The following is a 26,610-nucleotide window of genomic DNA, read 5'->3' as shown; positions in this document are numbered from 1 at the left end:
TGTGTGAGTATTAGTCGAAACAAGTTGTTATTGTGCATTCTGTGATTGTTAACAATGAACTGTGTGATACAAAGTTCCACTGACTGTGAGGTCAGAGGTGTTATTCGATTTTTGAATGCTTGGAAGTTGAAATCTGCAGAAATTTACCATCAGCTAAAGGAAGTGTATAGTGATACAGTAAGGAATGAAAGAAATGTGAGAAAGTGGTGTGAAATGTTCAAAAATGGACAAACAAATGTGCATGATGAAACTTGACCCAGACGTCCATCATTCATCACAGATGATTTGAAGAATTAAGTGAAAAACGAAATCTTGCAAGACAGACACGTAACCCTGGATGAGTTACACATTTCTTTCCCAAACATTTGTTGTTTTTTGCTTGGTGAAATTGTGTCTGAACATCTTGGCTATAGCAAAATTTATGCACGATGGGTTCCTCGGCAACTGAGTGACCAGCACAGAACACAGAGAATGGGTGCAGCACTGACATTTTTGATGCAGTATCAATCAGATTGAAATGCCTTTCTTGATCAAATTGTGATTGGTGATGAGACATGGGTGTCTCACTTCACCCCAGAGATCAAGTGCCAGTTACTTGAGTTGGTATCATTCCTCATCATCAAAAAACTGCAAAAATTCAAACAAACTGTCAAAAACTCATGTGACAGTTTTTGGGATTGTAAGGGTGTTCTCTTGGTGGATTTCATGCCAAAGGGCACTACGATCAATGCAGATCAATATTGTGACACCCTAAGAAAACTATGGCAAGCAATCCAAAACCGTAGGTGTGGAATGCTTTCTCATGGTATTTTGCTTCTTTATGACAATGCCCACCCTCTTGATGTAGGTGGTTGCAGCCTGTGGTTGCAGCTACAATCATTGTAGCTGCAACCACAGGCTTGCTGGATTGATTTGGATGGGAAATTTTTGATCATTCACCCTACAGTCTGGATTTTGCTCTTTGTGATTTTCACCTTGTCATGAAGTGCAAAGAGTTTCTAGGAGGGAAATGTTTTGGAAGTGATGACAAGGTGAAGAATGCAGTGAACAACTGGCTTAATGGACTGGTGGCACCTGACTACGACAGGAATTCTGAAGCTCATGGACAGATATGACAAATGCTTAAATAATGATGGTGATTATGTAGAGAAATAAAGTAAGCTTCAATTTTGTAAGACATGTTTTTGTTAATAAAATATATTTCTTTAATTTATTAAAGCCGAACGGTCGTTATTTCCTGGATGACCCTCGTATTAATTTAAAATACAAGGGTAAAATATGTTTAAAATAAATTTTATAAATTCTTGGAATCAAGTAGTAGTACAGAAGAATTTTTCACTAAATATACAGTAAAGAATGTGGTTTATAGATTCCAGAGGATTAGAGTAGTTTTTACTATAGCCTACAGTGACCTTGTCGAACGAAAATGTTCAGTTCCCTTTTGCACATGCACAATGAATGGATTGAACAGAAGCATGACAAAGTACAATTGAATCTACTTGGTAAATATTTGCATGCAAAAATTTTGTATATTATACTCTATAAAATGAAAATTGATTTTCAAGTTGTTCTTTGTCATTAATCAATTTTTTTGTATGTATTTACTTGATTTTCAAATGATCTCCTGGCAAAACTAATAAATACAGTTGCTATCAATTGCTGTCTCAAATATAAAATGTCTGACAGACACACAAAAGTCCTAACATAAGCATGTCACTGCTATAGTGGAGTGTGCTAATAAAAATGTACTTAAAATGAGATTTCATGGTTGGGATGGTATAAAATATAACTTTTAGGAATTTGGAATATAATTTTAAATGTCTTCATAAACTTTGACGGCTATATTAATGCCAAATAAAGTAAAAAATGTGTATTCATAGCCTGAAACATAGGTCTACTTTAAATAGCAGACTATATCTATTTTTGATTATCAAAAATTAAAGATTTTTAATTGAATATTTATTATATAAAATACTACATGTAAGAAATTTTTTTAAGTAGTAATAATTTCAAAGTTCTATTATATGTTTGAAATAATATTTTTGGTAAATTATTTATTTTTCTTGTGAATTTATTAATAATTTTAATGTAGTCTTATTATATTAGTATTAGTAAATTTATAAATATAATTCTAATTTATTTAATAAAAATATATTAGCCAGGACATAAACATACTTTAAAAAAATTCACAAACGACTTCTTGGAACATAACTGTATGTGTCCTTCATCTGTTGTCCCTTTGTGAATTTTTTAAAAATGATTTTAATTTAGTTTAATTTTTTTGTTTGAGGTATTACTAAATCAAAGCTGCTATTGTAATAAATAAAAAATCATACAAGATGTGATCAAAAAGAAAGTGGATTTAGTCTATTACAATTTTAATACTGAACGAATTTAAATCTTTCAAAATAGTCCTCCCTGCATTTTTACTGCAATCCCATTGCTGCCAAGCCTCAAATGCTCTTTGGAAGTTATTGTTTTGAAAATTTTGAAGCACTTGTGATTTGGACTGGATCTCTTCAACCATACTGAAACACTGTCTTTTGAGTTTCAATTTCGTTATAGAGAACAAAAAGAAGTCACAAGAATCTATACCCAGTGAATGTGGAGAGGGAAGAAAGACTGGCATGTTATTTTATGCCAAAAACACTCTCTTTGAAGATTGTGTGTACAGAAGTGTTGTCATGAAAAACCAGGTTTGGTGGCACTACACTTCTGGATTTTTTTTTTTTTTTTTTTTTTGAAGAATGTCTACACAGTTGACTCGAAACATTACACTAAAGTCTGAATTCACTGTCTAATCAAACATCTTTACTACACTTGATACATGTAAAGCTATACCCCAACCAAAGCCTATATAAGCTATAACTTATATATGCTGGAATATATGGCTGGTTGAGTGCCTTGAGTAGCACGCCGTGGACGCTAAATGTGTCCCCAGCTGGCATTGTAATAACTGTCGATGGTTATAGCTTATATATGCTGGAAGAGGAGATCGGGTCGAAGGTCTGGGTAGTGTAACTGGTAACATATCTGCACGGATAGCAGAAGTTGCGGGTTTGAGTCCCGCTTTGGGCTGATTCTTTCCTTCCAGTAATTCTAAATTATTATTTAAATTATTTAATTAATTGTAATTATTAAATTTATTAAGAGATGGTGCCTAACGTCTACCTCTAATGCCAAGTTGTCTATTAAATTATTAGTATTATAGCCATTTCTCGCCCGATTATATTCGGCTTTGGTGTATAGATTCACTGTCTGACTGGGAGGAACAAATTCCTGATAAGCAATCCTTTTATGATAAAAAAAAAAAAAAAAGATCAACATACTCTTCATTACACTTGTGACTTGCCATAGAACAAAATTCAAAGTTAGCTCTTTGTTCAGTTTTCAATCTCTATCTCATATCACAGTATGATACTTACACAATGTTACAAAATCACAAGTAGCAAGTGTTCAGGTTTGAAAAACTCAACCTCACTTGCCAGACTGACACTCAAATGTGTAAGGAGTATCTTTGGTGGCAAAAAGATTATAATTTGTGTTATCACTAAACAGCAGAAACAGTCCAACTTCTTTTTAATTGCATCACATATAATGTTTTGCCAAATGTATATTTGGCAAAGTTTTTGTTAGCATAAGTTTTATTTATATCAATTGATCCTATTTTTTGATATAGTTTCTCTGAAATATTTTATAATTAATATTAATAGTTATTCAATACATATTTACCATGATTTTCTGTCTACAATGAATTTATTATGTATTCAAAACTTTCCAACTTTGATGGTGCAGATTACAAACTATTCAAGGTTAATCATCGACTTGTGTACTGGTGTAATCAAATAATTCACTCCCAACAACCTTTGAAAAAACCAGTAATAGTTAATTGAAAACAAACGTTTTCAACTGTTAACTCAGTCTTCCTCAGGGTTATAACTATTGAGATTTGTTACAACTTCAAAAAGAGTTTTGAAGTTGTAACAAAGTGTCCCTGAGGAAGACTGAGTTAACAGTTGAAAATGTTTGTTTTCAATTAACTATTACTGGTTTTTTCAAAGGTTGTTGGGAGTGAATTACAAACTGTTCTATATAATTTACAATGATATTACTGTGACACACAAAAAGAAGACATTTAAAACAATTATTTTTTTACTTCTGATGCTATATATTCAATGGATGTTGTAATCATCCTTGTCTATGTCTATCATTAACTGAACTGAACCACTGAACAAATTGTCATTCCCTTATTTCCTTAGATCTTATAACATTTTTGGGCATTCAGGATTCATTTTTTTCTGTACCTTTTCCTTTGTAAAGAGTGTCATTAAATATTTTTCATTTCATTGTCATTATGCCATTCTTCTGTTCTTTATGATTTTTACAGGTTCTGTCAATTTATACATTTGTTGTAAAAGTTAAGTATTATTTATTAAATATATTCAAGATACTCTTAGCATATATTGATGGCAGTATAGTTCAAATGATTAGTATCTTTGTAAGTATCTAGATTTTCCCCTTTTTTTCTTTCTGTCCTGAGAGTTATTAAGAGCACCTTTTAAATCATAGTCATTGTGGATTCAGCCAGGTTTATGATGAGTGCAACTGAGTAGTAAAAGATAGGCCCTAACATATCTCTCAGGTTACCCACGAGAAGTTATTGAGGTTTCTGACTCAGATTCAAACCTATAATTTAGAATGGCAGACTGATATCTTTACTATGTCAGCTGTTTGGTTGTCAAACGTCCAAAGTTAGAATTGAAAGTTGGAGATTTAAACTGATGTTATTTAGAAGTTAAAATCATTCTATATGAAGGTAATTGAGAGCATTGATTTATTGTTATGATGAACATTATTGATCCAAGCTTTGGATTGCATATTCAGGATAACTGTTTCAAAAGCATATAATAATGGAAATGTAACATGTTCTCTATATTAAGTGTTTGCTACATAGGACTCATAGATGCAAAAAAATTATTTAATTATTATAAAATTAGACTCACTTCAACCATTAACCTGGTGTGAATTATGATTAACTCTTGAATATCGAATGTTTTTGTAACCCCTTCTGGGTTCTTCCTCAGGCTTCTTTCAATTCTAAACCATCTGGATCTTCTAAAACAAATGGGAATATAAAATTCAGAACACCTCAAATAAGTTGGAGGTGATTGAGATTTTTAAAGCTAGCTGCAGATCCACATGCAATAATTTCAGGTTGGAGATATGTGTTTCTATGGCATGGCAGACTTTACTTGACAACAATATTTAACATTCAATCTTATTTAAGGATGATGTGGGAATGCATGTGCAGAAGTTCTCATTGTTCAAACTCATCCTCGTACTCTTTCATTTTTTAAGTTCAAATTTGATATTCTGATAATTTATCAGCAATGTTGGTTAATGTTCGATTTTATTTAAACATATCACAGGAAGGCATGTGTATAAGGATGTTTTATTTGAAATCTTCATCTCTCCATTCAATTATGTTTGAATTTTATATTCATGTTTGTTTTAGAAGATCCGGCTGGTTTAGAATTGAGGAAGAACTCAGAAGGAGTTACAAAAATGTTTGATATTCAAGACTTAATCGTAATTCACACCGGTTAATGGTTGAATTGAGTCTAATTTTATATTCATCCCATTGTGTGGTGCATATATGTATTTAATTATTTTTAACTAGTCTGGAAATATTTAACATGTTAGTTGATCTCCTAGAACTGGTCTGAGAAAATTAACATATTTTATTTTTATAATTCAAGATTTTAAATTTATATTGTACATCTTTAAAATAAATTAATTTCTTTCTTGGATTTAAGAATACCACTTTTTAATTATTAATGTCTTTGCAAATTGTATAATCTTATTGCTGACACCAAAAATGCAGTGTGTTATATAGAGTGATGCAGTGCAATAGACTAAGGAGGAACTGAACATTTACAAAATAAGTATAAGTTAATTTATATACAAAATACTGTTTAATTTTACTTAGCTTTTTAATTCTTCCCAAATGGGAGGGGTAAAACTCCCAAAATCTCCAAAGCACATGGTCTTAATCCAGTCTGTATATTATTATCTCATGTGTATACTTATTATATATACAGTCAAACTTTATTTATGTTTTTCAAGGGAACTGAGAAAAATATTGTACTGTATAAATGAGAAAAACGTACAAGTGAACCTACTACTGAATTACTTTCAGAGTGATGAATATAGTCGCAAATCACACCTAAACTCAAATTTTCCAGCGAATAAACATAAAAAACTTACAGATCGAATGTTTTCAGCCACAAATTTATCGGCCTTCTTCAGGAAAAAATAAACAGAAAAAGCATTCTATAAATAGAACATCACTGCCTTGCAAATTTATAGTCTTTTTATACTTATTCTTTTTTATATAAATTTATATTTTTAAATTTATAGTTATTTAAGAATATAGTCATTACAAAAATAAAGTTTAGCACAAATTAACACCATACAACTTTACAAGTAATTCTTAAAAGAATTTCACTTCAACACGCAGAACCAATAACTGGCATGAAAATTTCAAAATGGCAAACGTTTTTGATGCCCCTCCTGGGCTCTTCCTCAGACTTTAAGTGTTTCTTCCGTTGGAACTGGATTTTTTAAATTAAAGGTTTTTTAAATTTGGAACGTACCCTGTTTCCAAAACTCCGAATATGGAAGGAATCCACAAGCTATTTTAAATATCTTTTCCACCAATGGGGATTTGATATGTATACATTATATTATTTAAAATTTTCTCCTAAATCTAAATATAATATTAATTAAATTAAGATTTATCATCTATTAAGAATTGCCATGCTGTAGAGAGATTCATTTCTTCCTTAAATTTAATGCATGTGGATTTGCGATCTACCTTAAAAATTTCAATTGCTTCCAAAGTTCTTAGTTGTTCTTGATGTTGGGTGGTACAGATGACATGCACTTCATTGAATTTCAGTTTATTATATGCAGGGTTCCTATTCACCTGGAAAGTCAGGGATTTTCATTGTTTGGAAAGAGTCAAGGAAAGTCAAGAAATTTTTCAAAAATTTTCAAAAAGTTGGAATTTATCTTCTTGGCTGCCTTGTTAATTTTGTTTGTTTGACAATATTGCTGACCATGCTATCTGCAGGTGGTAAGAAGTAATGTAGTACAGTGCAACTTACCAGTACGAGAAGGGGTGCAGAATATTTTCAGGACCCAAAATTTCTCTAAAAATTATTGCACACAAAATAAAACCATAATAAGGAATTTATTAATAAGTTTTACATGTTTGCTTAGGTTTGCCTAATTTCTATAAATGCATTGAATAGTTTGATTGGATATATACTTATAAATATTTTAATGGTTTACTTCCATTCCGATATATTTACCTTTGCATTCCCTCTGTCAGTACTTTGTGTTTATACTCTCCATATTGTCATCTTAATGTTACCATAAATTTTTTTTTTTTTTTTATCATTACCAGAAAGCTGCCATAAAAATTGAAGATAAACTTTACATTTATTTCACTAAAGTTAAGGCTGTTTGCAAAAGATGCATTATTATTGGGTTGTTCGGAAAGTTCGTAGCGATTTTTGATAGCCGACAGTTGAGACACCGATTGACGCAAAAATGATTAGAATTGTACAAACCAATGAATATTATGATAAATGACCTTGAGACGCGTCCGTTACAAAAAAACCGTTAAGATTATTCAAATAGCGTTTAATTTGGCTCATTGCAAAAATGGATGCGAACAACGTGCATTATCGACACTTGTTTCTTTTCTTTTTTCGTAAACGCAAAAATGCTGTACAAACAGCAAAAAAGATATGTGATGTTTATGGTGGGAGTGCTGTATCAGAATCAACTGTTCGAAAGTGGTTTGCAAAATTTAAAACGGGTAATTTCAGCCTTGAAGATGCTCCTCGCTCAGGAAGACCTCCTGTTATTGAAGAGGACCAAATCAAAGCATTATTGGATGAAAACCCTCATTACACAACTCGAGAGATTGCAGACATAGTGAAGTCATCAAACAGTACTGTATTTCAACATCTAAAGAAGCTCGGATACGTGAATCGTTACGACATTTGGATACCTCACGACTTAACGGAAAAAAACTTACTGGATCACATCTCCATTTGTGATTCTCTTGAAAGACGAAATGAAAATGACCCTTTTCTGAAGCGTTTAGTGACAGGTGATGAAAAGTGGATCATTTATAACAACATCAGCCGAAAACGATCGTGGGGTAAGAAAAATGAATCACCATTAAAAACTCCAAAGGCCGGTCTTCATCCAAAGAAGGTCATGCTCACTGTCTGGTGGGATTGGAAAGGAATCCTGTACTATGAGCTGCTTCCACAGAATCAAACAATTGATTCTGATAAGTATTGTTCCCAATTGGATAAGCTGAACATGGCAATTAAAGAAAAACGTCCACAACTGGCCAATAGAAAAGGCATTGTGTTTCACCAAGATAATGCCAGACCTCACACGTCTTTACGAACATGCCAAAAATTATTGGAACTAGGCTGGGATGTTTTACCCCACCCCCTTACTCACCCGACCTTGCCCCGTCAGACTACCATTTGTTCCGTTCTCTACAAAATTCCCTTCATGATAAAAACTTTGATACTTTGGAAGCTTGCAAAAACCACGTGGATCAGTTTTTCGCGGAAAAAACTGGAAAGTTCTACGAAGAGGGTATCATGAAGCTGCCCCATAGATGGCAACACGTCATTAAAAACAATGGCGCATACATAATGGAATAAAAGTATATTTTTAGTATTAAAACAATTTCTTTTATTTCTCTTAAAAATCGCTACGAACTTTCCGAACAACCCAATATATCAATATTAAATTGTTTTTTATTTTTGTTTTATCACATTTTTTTAATTCATTTTACTGGATCTTTTGCTTTGTTGTTTTATATGAAAAATAAAGAATCAAGAATTTCCCTAAAAATCCAGACTAAAAATAAAAAGTAAAAAAACAAATTGACAAGAGAAGAAAAATTCTAGTCATTAAAAAGTGAAGTTTTGTTTTATTTTTATTGTAATGTACATGGATTTTCTTTTTTTTTTATTTTTTTAGAATAGAACCACTCTTTGAATAAAACAATCTTATAGATATGCCAATATAATGCGATCAAATTGGGGATAATTCTGGCAAGCTTCCAGGTCAATCCAAGAGCTTTATTGTTTTAGATGTAACCATTCTTTGGCTTTCTTTGCATATGTTACATTTAGCTTTATCGATTGATAGATTACTTCATAATTTTGATGATAATCTTCCCCGTGTTAGGATGAGAAATATTCTAAAATATCACAATATACATCAAAATCCATTATAGTTAAGTGAACCCCACACTATAACTTTAGTGGAAAATTTAATGGCTTATAAACAATCTGGATGGTTGGTTTTACATCTCAATTTCTAAATTTTTTCTCTGCTATTTAAATCAACATAAAGCATACTTTTGTCCTAAAAATGACTTTTTGCCTTTGTTTGGGTGTAAAACACAGTGAGCAAAAAAGTATCTGTACACCTTGTTATTTTTGCTCAAACCTAATATAAATGAATGCAAAATAAATTATAAGCAAAGAGTATCAATATATTGACATAACAGTTTTAATAGCTACCTTGATAGGTGAAATAATAAATTATAATAATAATACCAGTAAGTAACAGTTTTTAACACCAAAAAAGTATCTGCACACTTGCAAAGGTAAACAAAAACAAAGAATTCCTCAAAGAAAATTGTTAATAGTACTTAATATGCATGCCTCTTGAATCACTTACAGCTTGTAATCACCTGGGAATTGATTGCACTAATGTTTTTGTTGTTTCTGGACTGCTACAACCATTTCTTGCTGAGTGCTTGCTTCAGTTTTGTTTTGTTAGAAATTTTCCTTTTCCACACTTGCAAGTCTTCTAATAAATGCCACAAATTCTCTATAGGGTTTAAGTCAAGTGATTGGGGGCATTTTGAATACATGTTTTACATTATAAAACAACCACAACCTTATTACATTAGCCATATGCATAGGATCATTGTCCTGCTGGAAATAGTATGACTCTTAAATTCCCACTTTTGATACACTGCACAATAAGTTACCTCACAATATATCAATATACTGTCTAGCATTCATATTACCTTCAATAAAGCAGGGATGCACAACCTTTTGTGAAGAAGGGCCAAATTAGGATTAAGTTTACTGACTGGGGGCCGGACCTCCAAGTGATTAATGCGATGGCTGAGATTGAATGCTGGCAGCAATCTTCTTGATGTCTGGTGTAATGGCAGATGTTGAAACAACCAGCAGATTTTCCAAATTCTCGTTGGTTAACCTGTTCCGTGTTTTGCACTTGTTTAAATTCATAAGCGAAAACGCTTGTTCGCATACATAGGTACTGCCAAACATGCTTGCACAAAATCGAGCATTGTCTTTCAGTTTTGGAAATGATGTATCTGGCAGTTCTTTGTAAAATGTGAGGAGATTAGAATTTTTGAACTGTGATTTCAATTCATCACTGCACTGGATGTCTATCAACTCAAGTTGGACATCTGGAGGGGCGTCTTCCACTTTCACATCAAATGGAGTTGAAAAAAGTTGCAGATAGATCTTGTATTTCTGGAATTCACCAAACCTCTCATTGAATGATGTAAGGAGGGTGTTAACTTGGTCAGAGTAATCCATCTTCATATGTGGGTATTTCTCTTTCATGGTCTTGCAAAGTGGAAAGTGTGTAAAGTTCTCTGATTGCATTTGGGACTTGAAAAGTAATAGTTTGGTCAAAAATGCATTGATGTTACTTGTCAACTGAGAAACAAGTTGCATCTTTCCGAGCAATCCCAAATTAAGGTCATTTAGATAAGCAGTAATGTCAGCAAAAAAAGCTAAATCACACTGCCATCTTTGTCCCTCCAAATTCCTTGTAGTGTTCCCCCGTTCTTTGAGGAAAGTGATAATAGGCCCCAATAGCTCCACAAATCTCTTGAGGACTGTTGCCTTGCTCAGCCAACAAACTTCAGTATACGTGGGCAGGTCAGCATAATCAGCATCTATTTCTTCAAGAAATGATTTGAAGAGTCGATGGTTGAGTCCATGACGGCGGATTAAGTTCACAGTATCATAGACATCTTTCAGCAGACGTTCAAATCCCAGCTTCTTTGCACAAAGTTGCTGTTGGTGAATTATGCAATGATACTGGACTAACTCCTTTTGCCTGTCCCCAAGGTGGTTTTTCAGCAAGGTGACCATGCCATTCTCACATCCAACCATAGATGGTGCTCCATCAGTGGCAATGCTGGATAGCTTGTCAAAGTCCAGTGCTGATTTGTTGCAAACGCTCAATAAACCAGTAAGTAAGTCAGCACCAGTTGTATGTCCGGAAAGTGATGCCATGACAAGAAATTCTTCATTCACAATAAAATCTAGTGAAACACTTCTAATAAACACAATCACTTGTGCTGTTGATGATATGTCAGTGGATTCATCCACAGCCAAAGAAAAATAAGCACAGTTTGCAACTAAAATATTAAGTTGGCCAGAAATGTCTGATGCAATTTCCAAGATTCTCCGTTGTATCGTCATGCGGTTAAGACTGATTGTTTGAAAACACTTTGTCTTCTCAGGACACACTTCTCACTTGCAATGATAAGACATTTTTTTATCATATTGCCATCTGTGAAAGGTTTCCCATTCTTGGCTATTAAAGCAGATATTTCTAGGCTGGCTTCAACAGCTGCATCCAATTCTCCAGATTGTTTCTTGAACACATTTTGTTGGCTGATTAGTGATCGTCGTAACGATTGGATTTTCCGTTCGCGTTCCATACCTTGCAGAAGAAAATCCTTGTGTTGGCTTTCATGATGTCGCTTCAGGTTGAATTCTTTTGGCACTGCTACTGTTCCATTGCACAAGAGGCAAATAATGCTGTTGTTCTGTTGCACAAAACAGTACTTGTTAGTCCACGTTTCTTGAAATTGACGATTCTCGCGATCGACCTTGTGTTTAATGCCCGGCGCCATACTGTTCACTCTGCAAAACAATGTCTCGTTGTGCCGAAAATTCTGAGCCCCGCAATGAATCGTGTTTGAGATAAGGCAAGCTAGACTACCACGTGCTTTGTTCTGTATCCACTCTGACCAAAGACTAAAGAGGCGGGGACAGAAGACTATTACGCACACGTGACAAATGGCCAGGCAGGTCTTAATTCGTTCAACCCCTGTCCGGGCGTCTCCACTATTTCTCAGAATTTGTGAGTCAGATCGTCAACATGCCAGGTGCAGGACACTAATCCATCATAAATGTGGTTACCATTCTTATCTAAATTATATTTATGGCCTGTCAGTTTTACCCCGGTGTTCAGAAATGAATCAAAAGTGATTAACGCGGTGCAGTGGAAAATCTGAATATTTTAAATATAATAAAATTGCGATATCTCGTTTCAAATTGGCGCTAGAATCAATCTGTTTTTTGTTTTCTGTCACAAATATATCACAGTTTACGACTGTTAAATTTCAAATAAAATAAAAATTAAAAATAATAATTTAATTTTAAATTTACGAAAAAAAGAATGTAAAAATAAAAGTAAATAAAAAGTTCCAATTAATTTACTACTTAAATAACCTAAATATATCTGTTTTCTTTCAAACAAAAGAAACCGCAGCTTTCTAGCTACATGGAATCATTTTACAACCCTCTTTGTTGACAAGTTTATGGCGTGACGTGGTTTGTAATAATTATTAAATCCAAAATATTTTAGTGCAAATGGCTTCCTTTCAGTCATAATGACTCTATTCCAATTACAGTATTAATTTTCTTGGTCCAACTTAATAATAATAAATTTGATGCGAAAAAATTTTTTTCTATTCTTAGTCTATGGAGAGATATTGTTGTAAATTATTGGTTGTTATAGTTTTTTGTACATTTCTTTTTGAACTCTGGTTAGTTTTTTCTAGTTTGAATGACATTAGATTGATGAATAAGCGTCTTTTTAGAAAAGATTGATTCAAATTCGACTATACCAATCAGAATCTAGAATGTAAATAAATGCTAAAAAAATTGTTATTTTCATAGTTTTTCAGCGCTATTTTCACTTATTTTTGTTATTTGACGCTATTTAGACGAATAAGCAAGTTTTCCGAAGCATAAAATTGAAGATTTCCCGCCAAAATAGAAACTTCCTGATAACATCGGAAATGACGTTCTAACATCATTTTATTCTATTTGATTCTTCAAAAAATCTTTAAACATTGATAAGGGGCCGTATGTGGCCCGCGGGCCGCAGGTTGTGCACCCCTGAATAAAGACTAACTCCATTAGAAGCTATGCATCCCCAAACCATTACATGTCCACTACCATGTTTCACAGATGGCAGTAAATTTTTGGTTTTTCCTTCCCTACATGCTTTTTCCCATTTGAACCAAAAATATTAAACCTGCTTTCATCAGAAAATAGAACATTATTCCAGAACTCAGATGTTTCATTGATATATGCTTTGGCAAACTCTAGCCTTTTCAGCCTGTTTGCTTTGCTGATAAAAGGTTTTTTCTGGCTGTTTTGGTTTAAATAAGGGCCATATGAAGAATATTTGCGAATAGTTTATGAACCCCAATGTTGAAGCAACATTAGTTGCCAACTGTCGAGCACCTACAAAGGGATATTTCAATACTTGCCTAATCCTATATCTCTGCTGACTTGCATTTAGTTTCCTCAGATGTCCAGATCATGCTTTATTTTCTATACTACCACAGTCTGTTTTCTTTATTTTTATTACATACTGAACACTGGAAAAGTTCAACTTTAATGTTTTACCAATCCCCTGATAACTTAAACCATAATCCCATGGGGCTATAATCTTCTCTCATGGAGAATTCATAGTTTTTTGGAGTCATGACAACTGTAAATAATCAAATTTCTCCTCTAACAGTTGTAGAATATGCTTTTTAATTAGTGTGGGCCTATCAGGTGCTTGCTATTTGCATATTGTAATACTTAACTGTTGTAAAACTGGACAACACTATGTGGCAAATAATTTTTGGCATGGGAAAAAAATGCAAATTTACTTTTATAGACATATTTCCTTTGATAAGGTCAGAAATCAAACACGCATGTGGATATTAATTGTAAAAGTAATTCAATGATTACATTTATTTTGTTGTAGTTGTTTCGCAACTTTATTTACACAAAATAATGCTTGTGAACAAATACTTTTTTGCTCACTGTATATTTTTTGCCCAGGTTAATCATTTTTTTATTTTGCACTTTTTGGTTTGAATACTATTGATATACGACTCATAAATAATTGTAAATTGTTGTTTTTGAAACTGGTTTTCCAATTACAGATTTCAATTCTTGTGACATCTGTTGTACGCTTGCATGTCTATTTTGTTTTACAGTTTTTCTGTGCTGATTTCTGTCATTTTTGAAGTAATTTTGGACAACCAATGTATATTTCAGCATTTAAACTTTCACCTTCATTAAATTTTTGAAATATTTTTTGCAATGTAAATGCAAACAATTCACTTTCCTTGCTGTTTATTGTTGTTTGATATTTTCTTCATATAAAACAATAATTTTGGCCCTTTGATCCAGGCTTAATTGTGGTTTCTTGCCCATGATGTTTACTCTGCTTTTGTGACAAATGCTGGATTCTAATTTATGTAATACTCTATACAAATTATATTGTGATACAATTTACATAATTGCAGTAAGTTAAAAATAGTATTACTTATAATTGGACAATATTTATTAATTTATTCCATATTATTATAAATTTTTTAACATCATTCATGTAAGTAAAAAATTGATTTTTTAAACATATTTTAGGAATTAATTTTTTTAAATGAAAATATATCTAAATGACCAGGCTAAGTATCCCCTTTTATAATTTTTCCATAATTTCTTATTTCATCTAGTTATTGTCATTCAAGGATTGGCACTTTGTGATGGAGTTAAATTGTTCTAAACTTTTTAAACTGACTATACTGTCAGTTTAAAAATTGATTAAACTAAGATTATACTATCTTAGTTTAATCAATTTTAGATCATACTTTCACTCTGAAAACAGTTCTGATTTGGATGAATAATAGGATCATGACTGGTATAAACTGCACAATTTTAACCTGCACTACAAACAAATTCTAACACTGCAGCACTTTTTCCACAAGAAACATCAAGATTATATAAAGCTACAGCTCTAGCAGACAGTAACACACATCTTTAAACTTACACTCTGAGCACCTGGATGTAGCTCAACACACAAATAACATAAATACCATTAAGCAGTCATGTGCCAAAAGGCACTTCATGGCAGACATGCTTATGACCTAGCTCAGGACTCTAGTGACAAAGTTCTGGCTAGGGGCTGTCTGTTTGGAGAGATTGAAGTGTTTATGGTTGCCATTCAAGATTAGGTCATAAACACTAAAAACTACAGAAAACACATCCTGAAGAATGCATCACTTGCAAACGACTCATGCAGAAAATGCCACATTCTACCAGAAACAATACAACATATAACTTCTAGTTGCAAGTTCTTAGCACAAACAGACTATTTACATAGGCATAATCAAATAGCAAGTATAATACACTAAAAGCTTGCACACAAATACAGATTATTAAACATCCACATACCATTCTACAAATATACTCCACAGGCAGTATTAGAAAATGATACACACAAAATATACTATGACAGAGCCATAACCACAGAAAAACAATTCATCACAATACACTTTACATCACTTTCATTGATAAATACAGTAAGATTGCTTATATAATAGACATCTCTGTTTCAAACACTCATAACACACAAAAAAAATGCTCACACTGAAAAATTCAACAAGTACACTCTACTTGCTCAAGAAATAAGACAGATATGAGGAAGATAAGGTATTTATTGTACTTGTAGGCCTCTTTTCTACTGGTGTTATACCATATACATTACACAAAGTGTAGAAACAATAGTGCTCATATTTTGTTCAAGTAATTAAATCTTGTTCTAATAATGCCAATAGAGAGTTTGTTCACTTTCATTTATTTTTAGTAAGTGGAATTACTTATTTTTATCTTTAAATCTAGAAACATTAAACCCTAATAAAAACATACACATGGCATACAAAACACTGCAATATTGAACACATGTCACATTGTTAGGAAGTTTCTAGATGTTGACACATGTACTAATAACACAGAAGCTTAATGTAACACTCATTTGGCCCACCAGTGGCCAAGCAGTTTCATTCCCTGAACACTGGGAGTTTGAATTATTAAACACTAGTTTTATAGTGTATTTCGAAAACACTTGGCAAGTTTTTCATCAATTATCTTTATTTAGTTGAGTTGATATGGTGCATCTTTTTTGTATGCGTTTTGGGCTATGCCCCTCCTCAGCCAACTGTAATATAATGCATATTGTTTATTTATTACAATATGGAGAAAGTACATAAAAATTAATGAGTACACAAACCATATATAGATGTACCTTTAGGTTACACATTGTATAAATTAAAATCTTGTAAAATCTGATTTCTAACTAATTATTTTAATTTGCAACTTGAACACAAACTATATGGTGTATTTTCTCGGACACATGGCAAATTTCATCACTAAGTTTTCCTCAGTTGATACGTGTATTAAGTTTTGTACACGTTTCGGGCTGTTGACGCCCCTCTTCAGCCAACTTTAAATCACAGATTTTTGCAAACATAAAATTGTTTTAAAACCTCTCTGTACATTAATTAATTTTTTATCATCTAGTCGATCTTTTTCATCGAGGCCAGAGATTCTGTTGTACAAACGAATACAACATATATTCGTTTGTACAACAGAATCTCTGGCCTCGATGAAAAAGATCGACTAGATGATAAAAAATTAATTAATGTACAGAGAGGTTTTAAAACAATTTTATGTTTGCAAAAATCTGTGATTTAAAGTTGGCTGAAGAGGGGCGTCAACAGCCCGAAACGTGTACAAAACTTAATACACGTATCAACTGAGGAAAACTTAGTGATGAAATTTGCCATGTGTCCGAGAAAATACACCATATAGTTTGTGTTCAAGTTGCAGAATAAGCACCGGCACGGTTTCATAAACACTAATTATTTTAAATCTTTTTGTAGATAGACAATTGTACATTACCATTTTAAAAAGGTGTTTTAAAAATTTTCTTGTGGGTAACATTTATACATTACAGTTTTAAAAAATTAAGCTTTTTTCCGCTTCCTTTCTTCTCCACCCCTCTCTTGATGTTTCCGCTGGTATTTTTGGTATTGCCACATATGTCGGTTAGCCACCTTGTGGCGGTTTGATTGTGGATTATTTTAAAAAACCATCTTGTAAAATTATTTTTTAAGGGAATTATTTTTGAGAAAATTTTTCTTTATAATATATTAAGCCAGTTTTTGTTTATTTTTACACTTTTTGTTTATACTTTCTTTACTTTTTATAATTTCCATGCTTTCTTTAAACTTCCTATTGTATGTTGCTTTTTCTTTATGCAGTAATTTTACATTATCTTTGTCTATGTTACAGCCAGAGTACAGTGTTCCTAAATGCAGAATTTATTCTATTGTATTTTAGGTCTGCTATATGTTCTTTCAATCTAGTTTTTAACTTTCTCCAATGTAATATTTATTGTGTCCACAGGTACAGTACATGGAATTTTGTATACAACACCTTGGGCTTCAGTCAGTATTTGCTGTTTTTTCTTGGAGTTTAAGTTTAGCAGTCTGTTTTCCATTTTTTGTTATGAAGGTGCTAATTTGTAGTTTATTATTTCTATTTCTGTGTTGATTTGTTCGTACAGATCTTTAATATAAAGAAACTTAATATATTTTGTTTTAGTTGTCTGTCTATTTTTGCACAGGTTTCTTGGATTATTAATGTTTGTTTCCCATCTTTTTAGCAATCTCTGTGGATAGCCCGCTAGAAGAAATTTCTTTCATAATTCCTTAAGGTCTTCATATATATGGGTTTCTTGACTTGTTTTGTTTATGATTTTATTATCTTCCATTTTAAATACATTATATTTGACATATGACAGCATTTTAGATTGGCATCTTATTGTTACTTGATTAGAGCTTGGTTTCTTGAATGTTTTATATTCGAGATGTTGTTCTAGTCTTGTTATTGTAATGTCTAGGTAATTAATTTTTTGTCTTGTTAAATCTTCAGTTTCTATTTTAAATTTTATTGCTTTGTGTATACTATAGGTTTTTTTGTTAATTTCTTCTATTGTGATTTCTGTTTCATCATATATTATTAGAATGTCATCAACATATCTTCTGTAGAATTTTATTCCTGGTATGTTACTTATTGTATTATCTATATCTATCATTATTAGTTCAGCAAGTTTTGGGCCTATGACTGATCCCATACTTATTCCATCCATCTGAGTATAGTATTCTCCATTGGTCTTGAAAGAGTTACTTCTGTATGTGAATTCTATTAGGTTGATTATTTCTTTGTTGACTTCTAGGTTATTAAGTTTTTCTTTTATTAGGTTCCAAGTTATTGATGGATACATATCAACTACAGTACAGTCAAACCTGTTTTTATGCGGTCTTTTTTGTGTGATTTTTTTATTTGTGCGATTTTTTATTTGTGCGGTATAGTTGGTGACTAGTCTCGTGCGATTTGTCATGTCTCACGTTGACTTATTATAGCTAAATAAACTTATTACAGCATAAATTAACTTATTATAGTAATATTATTGCATGAATATGCGAAAAATGAAATAATTTATTTTTTAAGTCAACAAAACACCACCTGGACAAAAATATGTAAAACAGATGATAGACGAGATGATGCAGTCAAGTGCTGACATCTGTTGTCAATAAATTCTATTTCGTACGGTTTTGAGTTATTTTCTATGTGAGACTTTTTCTATGCGGTCCCTATCCACCGCATAAAAAAAATATATTTTAATTGTGTTGCGAAAACTATTTTTTATAGCCACTCGTGAAGTTTCGTGCGATCTTTTTTTATGCAGTCCCTATCCACCGCATAAAAACAGGTTTGACTGTATATCAAGGCTGGCCATTTTAGATTTTTCTTCTATATTGATTTTATTTAGTTCTTTTAATTTTTTAATCTTATTTAGTTATTTATTTAGTTTATTTTTTATTTTTTAACTGTAATGTATGAATGTCTATCCACAAGAAAATTTTTAAAAAACCTTTTTAAAATTGTAATGTACAACTGTCTATCTACAAAAAGATTTAAAATAATTAGTTAAAAATAAAATTTTATAAGATTTTAATTTATACAATGTATAACCTAAAGATACATCTATATATGGTTTGTGTACTCATTAATTTTTATGTACTTTTTCCATACTGTAATGAATAAACAATATGCATTATATCACAGTTGACCGAGGAGGGGCATAGCTCAAAACGTGTACAAAAAATTGTACCGTATCAACTCAACTAAATAAAGATAATTGATGAAAAACTTGCCAAGTGTCTTCGAAATACACTATAAAACTAGTGTTTAATAATTCATAAATACGGAAAAGGACACAGTTTCATACAATACAACACTGGGAGTTTGGTCGTGGATTCATGCCTTGCCAGGATGGGCTCATTATGTGTAGTTTTCCAGGCTTTCTCCATGTCTGTAATGCCAGTTACTTTTAAAAAAAGACCTCTTGGAAGGCATCCCCCTAGGCAGATTCCCCAAGTTTTGTATTGCCATAATTTAACAAAACAAATAAACAATTATTTGGGTAGATATGACTTGACTTTAGCACTTGGAACCAGTATCAGCTGAGCATAACATTTTCAAAAAAAAAACAATAATAATAATAATAATAGATAATTTTATCTCTTGCTATTATTTTTTTATTTAATAAAACTAGTAGTTATATTTTGACTTAATGAGATCATATTATATGGAAAACTCTATATTACTGTGTCTAGGATCTATAGACAAATTAGAGTTAATGCAGTTTAGCTTTGTGAGGGTTTGCTCTGTTTAGAGTCTAGTACAATAAAAACTCACTTGTGTGGCCACCTTTAGTGTATACAATTTCTGGCTGCAGTAAGTGAGGTGATCATCTAGTTGAAGTTATGAAAAATTTGACATACAGAACTGTAATTAGATTACTGTTCTGAATTCTGCTAAAAGTTTAATATAGATGATAAAAATAAACAAAAAAAAAATGTAATAAATTGACCTAATACTGTATATCTTTTGCTATATATAGTAATTCAAACTTTTACACAGAGTAATGTACTGTACAAGTATGATTAATCTGATCATACTTAAAGAATAAGTGTTCAGCTTTCTGTAAAAAGTACTATTGGGAAAATTTCAACCAAACTTGGCTTACATATTGTTCTGAGTATGCAATTTCAATTACCAGAAAAATTATGAATTCCCATACAAAGATGATTCTGGTATGTTAGAGTTAATCTTTATTTTCCCATTTCTTTGTGAATAAAGATTTTAATCATTGCAAAAATTATGGAGTTATCTTCTTCAAGTGTAAAATTGTATGGCTTACCTTAAATTGATAGTTGCATTCAGTAGCTAGCTAACAATATTTTTATTTAAATTTTATTTTAATGTTCCCAAATTATATTCTCTTCTTTGCCCGAAGAAGATTATAAAATGTAGAAAGTGCTTGCAATGATTATATAAGTGATAAAAATTGTTCAATATCACTAAACAGTGCTTATCTCATTCTTTAATTGGATACTGTTTTGATGTGATGAACCTAATCATTAGTTTTACAGTAGTTACCACTAAACTTAGAGCAGGCCACAGTTAACATGTCATGCAATAAATAGGTTTAAAAAAAGTAGCTTTGATTCATTGCATGAATATTTTACATAATTTAGAACAAATATACAGTAATTAATATTTATTTTTGCTAAATATCAACTTGATATCTTGCAAGTATAACAAAATTGAGCCAGTCAAATTTGAGTCATAGGCATCAAAAAACATAGACTGCTGTGTCACTCATGTCAATGAACATAAACCAGCCGATAATTTGCATTTAAATAATGTTACAATTGCTGTATTTCCAAAACAACTGATTATTTTAGCTTCACTTTAGCCTGCAGTAATCCTGTGAATGATATAAAGTGCTTTTTTAGTTTTATTTACAAACCTTTGCATTTTGTCTACAATGACCAGCAGAAAAGCTGTTTCAGAAGATTTAAGGAATGCTATCATTGCAAGGAATTGCAAAGTTGGGCATGTCTGAGAGTGCTATTAGAAAAGAGCTGATGCTAAGCAAGACAACAGTGCACCAGATTATTGTTAATTACACTAACCACAGCCATATTATACCTAAAAAAGCTGCTGAACATCAGCAAAAAACTTCAAAAGTTGATGATAGGAGTTTTGATAGAATCATAAAAAACAACTGCTGTGCCACAGATATTGAATGTAACTTACTTTACTTTACTTAAAGAAGGTAGAGCGCTGTCTGGCCTTTATGTCAGATTTTTGCCCTAAAGAAACAGAAAGAAGAGATTAGCAAAGAGAAGAAGTTAGTTGGAAGAGGAAGTAAGGAAGATAGGAAAATATTGAATGTAACTATAATATGGAATGTTACAACTGGAAAGAATGTACCTGTTTCAACGACACATAGAGACTGCAAGAAATGCATTTCCAGTTCTATGCAGCACATAAAAAACCTTTGTTAACAGCACAATTTCTTTTGAAGCTGTTAGCTTCAAAAGAAGAAACAGGTACAGTGAGCCAAAGAATATCTTTCCTGGTCTCAACAAAAGTGGCATGAAATTCTGTGGTCTGATAAATTAAACTGTGAATTATCAGCAACAAACAAAAGCAAATGTGTTATTTGATCTGCCAGTCAAGCTAATGAGCCATCGTTGTTATACTGTTAAGTGAAGTTTCTTGCCAGCTTCATGGTTTGTGGATGTATGAGCACTAGTGGTATGGGTCAGTTGACATTTCTTGAGGAAAAAAATTTTACTTCAAAATTTATCCACTAAGATGAAATTTAGTGCTGCTGTTTACTTAATTTGCATACTATATGCATTTTCGAGCAAATTTCAGGAGTTAAGAAACAAAGTGCAATAATTTTATTTTAATTACAGATGTAATTACAAATGTAGAATGCAGAATAAACAATTAATGCAAGATTAGACAAAGTGGGAACCATGACTGTTCTCCTATCAAAGAATTGTGAAGAACACCTTGATACTCCTTTTCTATCTGAAATTCATTGAGAAAACATATGCAATATACACATTAAGGAGACAATAGTGACAAATTTTTCCCTAACAGCTGAATTTTGAAATAAATAATTTTTTTTTCTCAAAAATCAAAACCACATATTCAGGATAGTATATTAGTATAATTGTGTTTATACTAATATACTGAATATGTGGTTATACATATATATATATATATACATACATACACACATACACACACACACACATTTGTAGAACAGTAAATAGAGTTACATGGCCACTTGTTTTACTCCAGGTTAAAAGATGTTAGAGAACAAAAGGGTCGTCTTCATTGATAAATGATTCTTGAAGAATGAGGGCTCCCACAATTACACAGAAGGCAAAAGGAATATTTTTGGTCTAGGAACTGAAGCTGACAGATAGTAAACTGTACAGCAAAAGTCAAAAAAATTGAAGAATTTACCTATATATATATGAAATTTGGTTGAGATTTGCCCAATAGTTAGTTCTTTCTATAGAAAGTTCTGAATACCTACTCTTTAATTACAATCAGCCTGTATTAACACAGAATAATAGTGTGTTGGAAGACAGTGTAAGTACAATGAATGCAAATTATTTGCAGTAGTATTCAAGAACTGTACAGTACAATTGTTTAGTATCTATAAATGGAATCAATACTCCAACAGAATCAATGTGTTTATGAAATAGTGGTAAAAATTTTGTTTAAATATTTTATTTTAATAGGAAAATCAGAAAAAAATTTAAAAATCAATACATGTGAAAGTATCCAAATGTCAGAAAAAAGCCAGTTTTATTCATTAAACTGGCTTTTATGTCAGGCTTATTGACATTTTTCTTTGTTGGGTGCTGTGACATATTAGTCACCTAGATTGATCATTGCTGATTTTACATAGTTACATATATACAAAAGCAAACAAGTTTTGTATAATATTATTGAACAAATATATAATAATCTTTTTTCTTACTAAATCTTAGAAATATATTTGATTTGTTGAGTTTAAATAAATGTTTACTTTATTTGAATTCATCTGTCAAAGGAGTCTCAACAAATTATTCCAAAACTATAGCAGCAAAGCTCAGTTCTGTCTAAAAGGTATTAAACAATATGTTGAGTTTAGGAATATGAGGTTTTTTTCTGTTCTATTAGCTATATAAACAGGGATAAATGTCACTTCAGGACACTCTTATCTTGGCCACCTACCATGATCACCAAAATGGAGTTTAATTTATATTTAAAAATTTATTAAAACTTATGTAATTTTATTGGGGGTAGTCACATAAGCAAGGTGACCATGTAACTGAAGTAGCTAAAAAAAAACAAGGTTTACTGTATTTAAAAAAAGACAAGCAGTTCAAGTGTTTTAAAAACTAAATCAATGCCACTTATTCATAAAATGTAATTGCAAAATAATTTTTATTGAATTCAGATATTTTATGGTAAAATTGTAAATATAGTAAAATCTCAATTTAACAGACTGTTCCTGGAAATCTGCCAACTGGGGCTCCAGGATCTGTGGTCAGACAGTAGATAAAATTTTTGACTACTAACGTTAAAACTCTTGCTTGCATAATTGTTATACCATAGAGTTCTGATTATCCAAGATAGTGTGGATCAAAGGTGTCTCAGATAACATAGAATGTTTTGGTACGAAGTGATCAAGAAAATATAAAATATTATAGGCAACACATCTTCTAGATCAGTGGTCGGCAACCTTTCTGGCCTCATGGACCACTAAACTCACAATTTTGAATCCTGCTGACCACTATCATGAATTTTTTTAAACGCTTAATACAAACTCTGTAGAATAATGATCATAAAAGTTCAATTTTACTATATGAATATGAAACTCCCGTGTTTAATTATAACAAATTAATGCAAGCCTACAGTTCATTGCTGCTTGTTTGAAATAAGTTTATGGAATCTTAGTACTTTCCACAAAGGACGACAATCACACTTACAAAATTGTTTATTGTTCATTATTTATTGTTAACAGTCACTTTGTATTTGGTTTTAGATTCAAATAAAAACCACCAAATAGTGAAAAAAATCAACTAAGCATTTTGCATTTCTTTTGTAATACTTCACATAGCCTTCAGTTGATCAATGTCCAAATTTCTCCACAAACCATCCAAGTTTTCTCGTGGACCATTGATGGTCCACGGACCACCAGTTGCCAATCACTGTTCTAGATTATTGTATTATAATATTATTATTGTATGTTTTCCAACAAAATTCTTTAATGGAACAAATATTTTAGGGGCCTGCCTCAGGTTTTTAGACTGTTAAATAACATCACATAATGTTTGAATGTTCTGGTTTGGAACACTCATTAGAGCATTCAATTTTGGAATAGTTTAAAAATCTGATGCAAGCCTTTAAAAGAGGCTAAAAATGTTTGTTCCATTAAAGAATTTTGCTGGAAAACTTGCAGACAGTATCATGTTGCTTATTGTTGAAAAAGTTCTAGCTTCTGAAAGGTATATTGCTGTAAAAATATTATTATAAAGTCAGAGTTTATGATGGTTACAATTAAAGTTTTCTTTAATCTTTTTTAAAATTCATATTTTCTTGAGAAATCACCAAGTTAAATATCTTTAGAAGTTCTAGAGCCCCTTTTGAATACCAAGCTTTGCATAACCAAGATTTACCAAATTATGCTGTATTATGTTTCTTTTTTTTGTTGATAAAAGATTCTTCCACAATTCATCTCAGATAATATGGAATCTCAGTTAAATGGGTCTCAATTAATCAAGACACTCTATATTTGTTGTTTATTGTATATTTAATGAATTTCAATTGTCACATTTCAAATTTCTGTTTAAGATTTAATAATAAAGTTTGTTATAGACCATGAGGATTAAAGAATTATTGTTGACAAAAAAAATATCTTATACAGAAGTAAGATGCACTGCAAGATTATAGAACTAATAGTTTTTATGGTAAACTTATAGTATTATAGCTCTTAACAAATGTTTTTTAATGTTTATCTTTTATTTTATTTTTTATAAAAACAGTAACTTATTTTTATTGCATTTTTTTGAAGTCAGTGATCAATGGCTGAGTAGACAATTCACATACTTGATGAACAGCAATAATTTCCAAAATGGTTTTACTTATTCAAGATTCAATTGCTATTTGTAATGGGTGGTATTGCCCTCTGAAATTCTTCTTCTTTTTTTTTTTTTTTAGAGTATTCATTAAGAACCATTAGGAATTAGTTTTATGCTAGAATACTTCCTGAAATAAACTTTGTTAAAGGATTATTCTTTGTTTATGAACTTTTTACAGGATACTGTATGTATATATACTCCCATTCTATTATGGTTTCTTCAAACCCTTTATTCAATAATCTACTATTAATTCTGCTCCTCTCAGAGATGATACACTTTTTTAGCTCAGTTTTATTCAATTTAATTCCAAGAATATGAAGAAAAGGTGCAAGAATAAAAAAGAACATGTTCTAGAAATTCTATGTATATTTTCTAAAAGAAATTGCAATATCTATTATCTCTGTCACAAAAGAAACATGTAAATGAAATGTATTAATGAATTTAGACATATAAATTAGTGTGTGAGCTACCACCCCCATTGGGCAATGAGTAAATCTAGGGGACAAAATGAAGCAAGTTCATGGCAGAGGGTGCTGGATGCAGTGTACTGACCAAATGGTGGCAATAAGCAAGGGTTGGGGTCACTGACAATCTTTCCCTTTCCTCTGATAAAATGGATAAGAAGAAACATTGTGTTTAATGTTTTCCAGATTTAACAATGTACAGTAAAATAGAGTGGTTTCAAGATGGAGAAAAATGTACAGTAAAACAAATAATTTGCCTTAAGAAAGCATTTCCTCAGTCACTTAAACACATTTTTGGAAAAAATTCAATATTTTTGGGACAACTGAAGAAACAATGTTGCAAGCCCAAATGATCTTTTAAAATTGCAGACAAGATCCAAATGATACTGGAACATGTTCAATAATTGTTAAATAATAATCATTGAGCACCAAATCTCTGACTTGAGTAATGTGTTGTTCATCAGTTGAAGTGGATAGTCTACTAGATGCATGAGTCATCTTTGATGTGTTCTCTGCTTTCCTTGAACATCTTGTACCACTCAATCCCTTGTTTTTGATAGACTATCACCACCAAAGGTTTTTTGTAACATTTCCAATATTTTTGTATCAGTAATTCCATTGAGAAAACAAAATTTAAAGCACATTCTTTGCTCAATTACACTCAACATTTTGAAAAATTGCTGGCACAAAAATTCTTTACACACAAAACAAGCATTCATTTGCAGATAATGACAGATAATGACATGCTAGCTACATATTGATGAAAGTTGTACCAAACATTGAAAAAAAAATGACAGCAGAACCCTCTTGCACATGAACAGTTTAAATGACCATTCT

General features: G+C 31.6%; 1 protein-coding gene and 1 long non-coding RNA gene across 4 annotated transcripts in view; both read left to right on the top strand.

Annotated features, from left to right (window-relative positions):
• Positions 1-26,610, top strand: part of Taf3 (TBP-associated factor 3) — a 102,932-nt gene that overhangs the window by 55,266 nt on the left and 21,056 nt on the right. The window lies entirely within an intron of this gene.
• Positions 20,244-22,099, top strand: LOC136977446 (uncharacterized). The gene is made up of 2 exons (XR_010881092.1): positions 20,244-20,742; positions 21,941-22,099. It is a non-coding gene; the product is annotated as an uncharacterized lncRNA (long non-coding RNA).

The sequence above is a fragment of the Centruroides vittatus genome, unplaced genomic scaffold (genome assembly GCF_030686945.1).
Source record: "Centruroides vittatus isolate TY-2023 unplaced genomic scaffold, ASM3068694v2 contig_459, whole genome shotgun sequence".
NCBI classification, from domain to species: Eukaryota; Metazoa; Arthropoda; class Arachnida; order Scorpiones; family Buthidae; genus Centruroides; species Centruroides vittatus.
The sequence above is the reverse complement of the archived record's forward strand: the minus strand, read 5'-3'. Positions and strand labels throughout refer to the sequence as shown.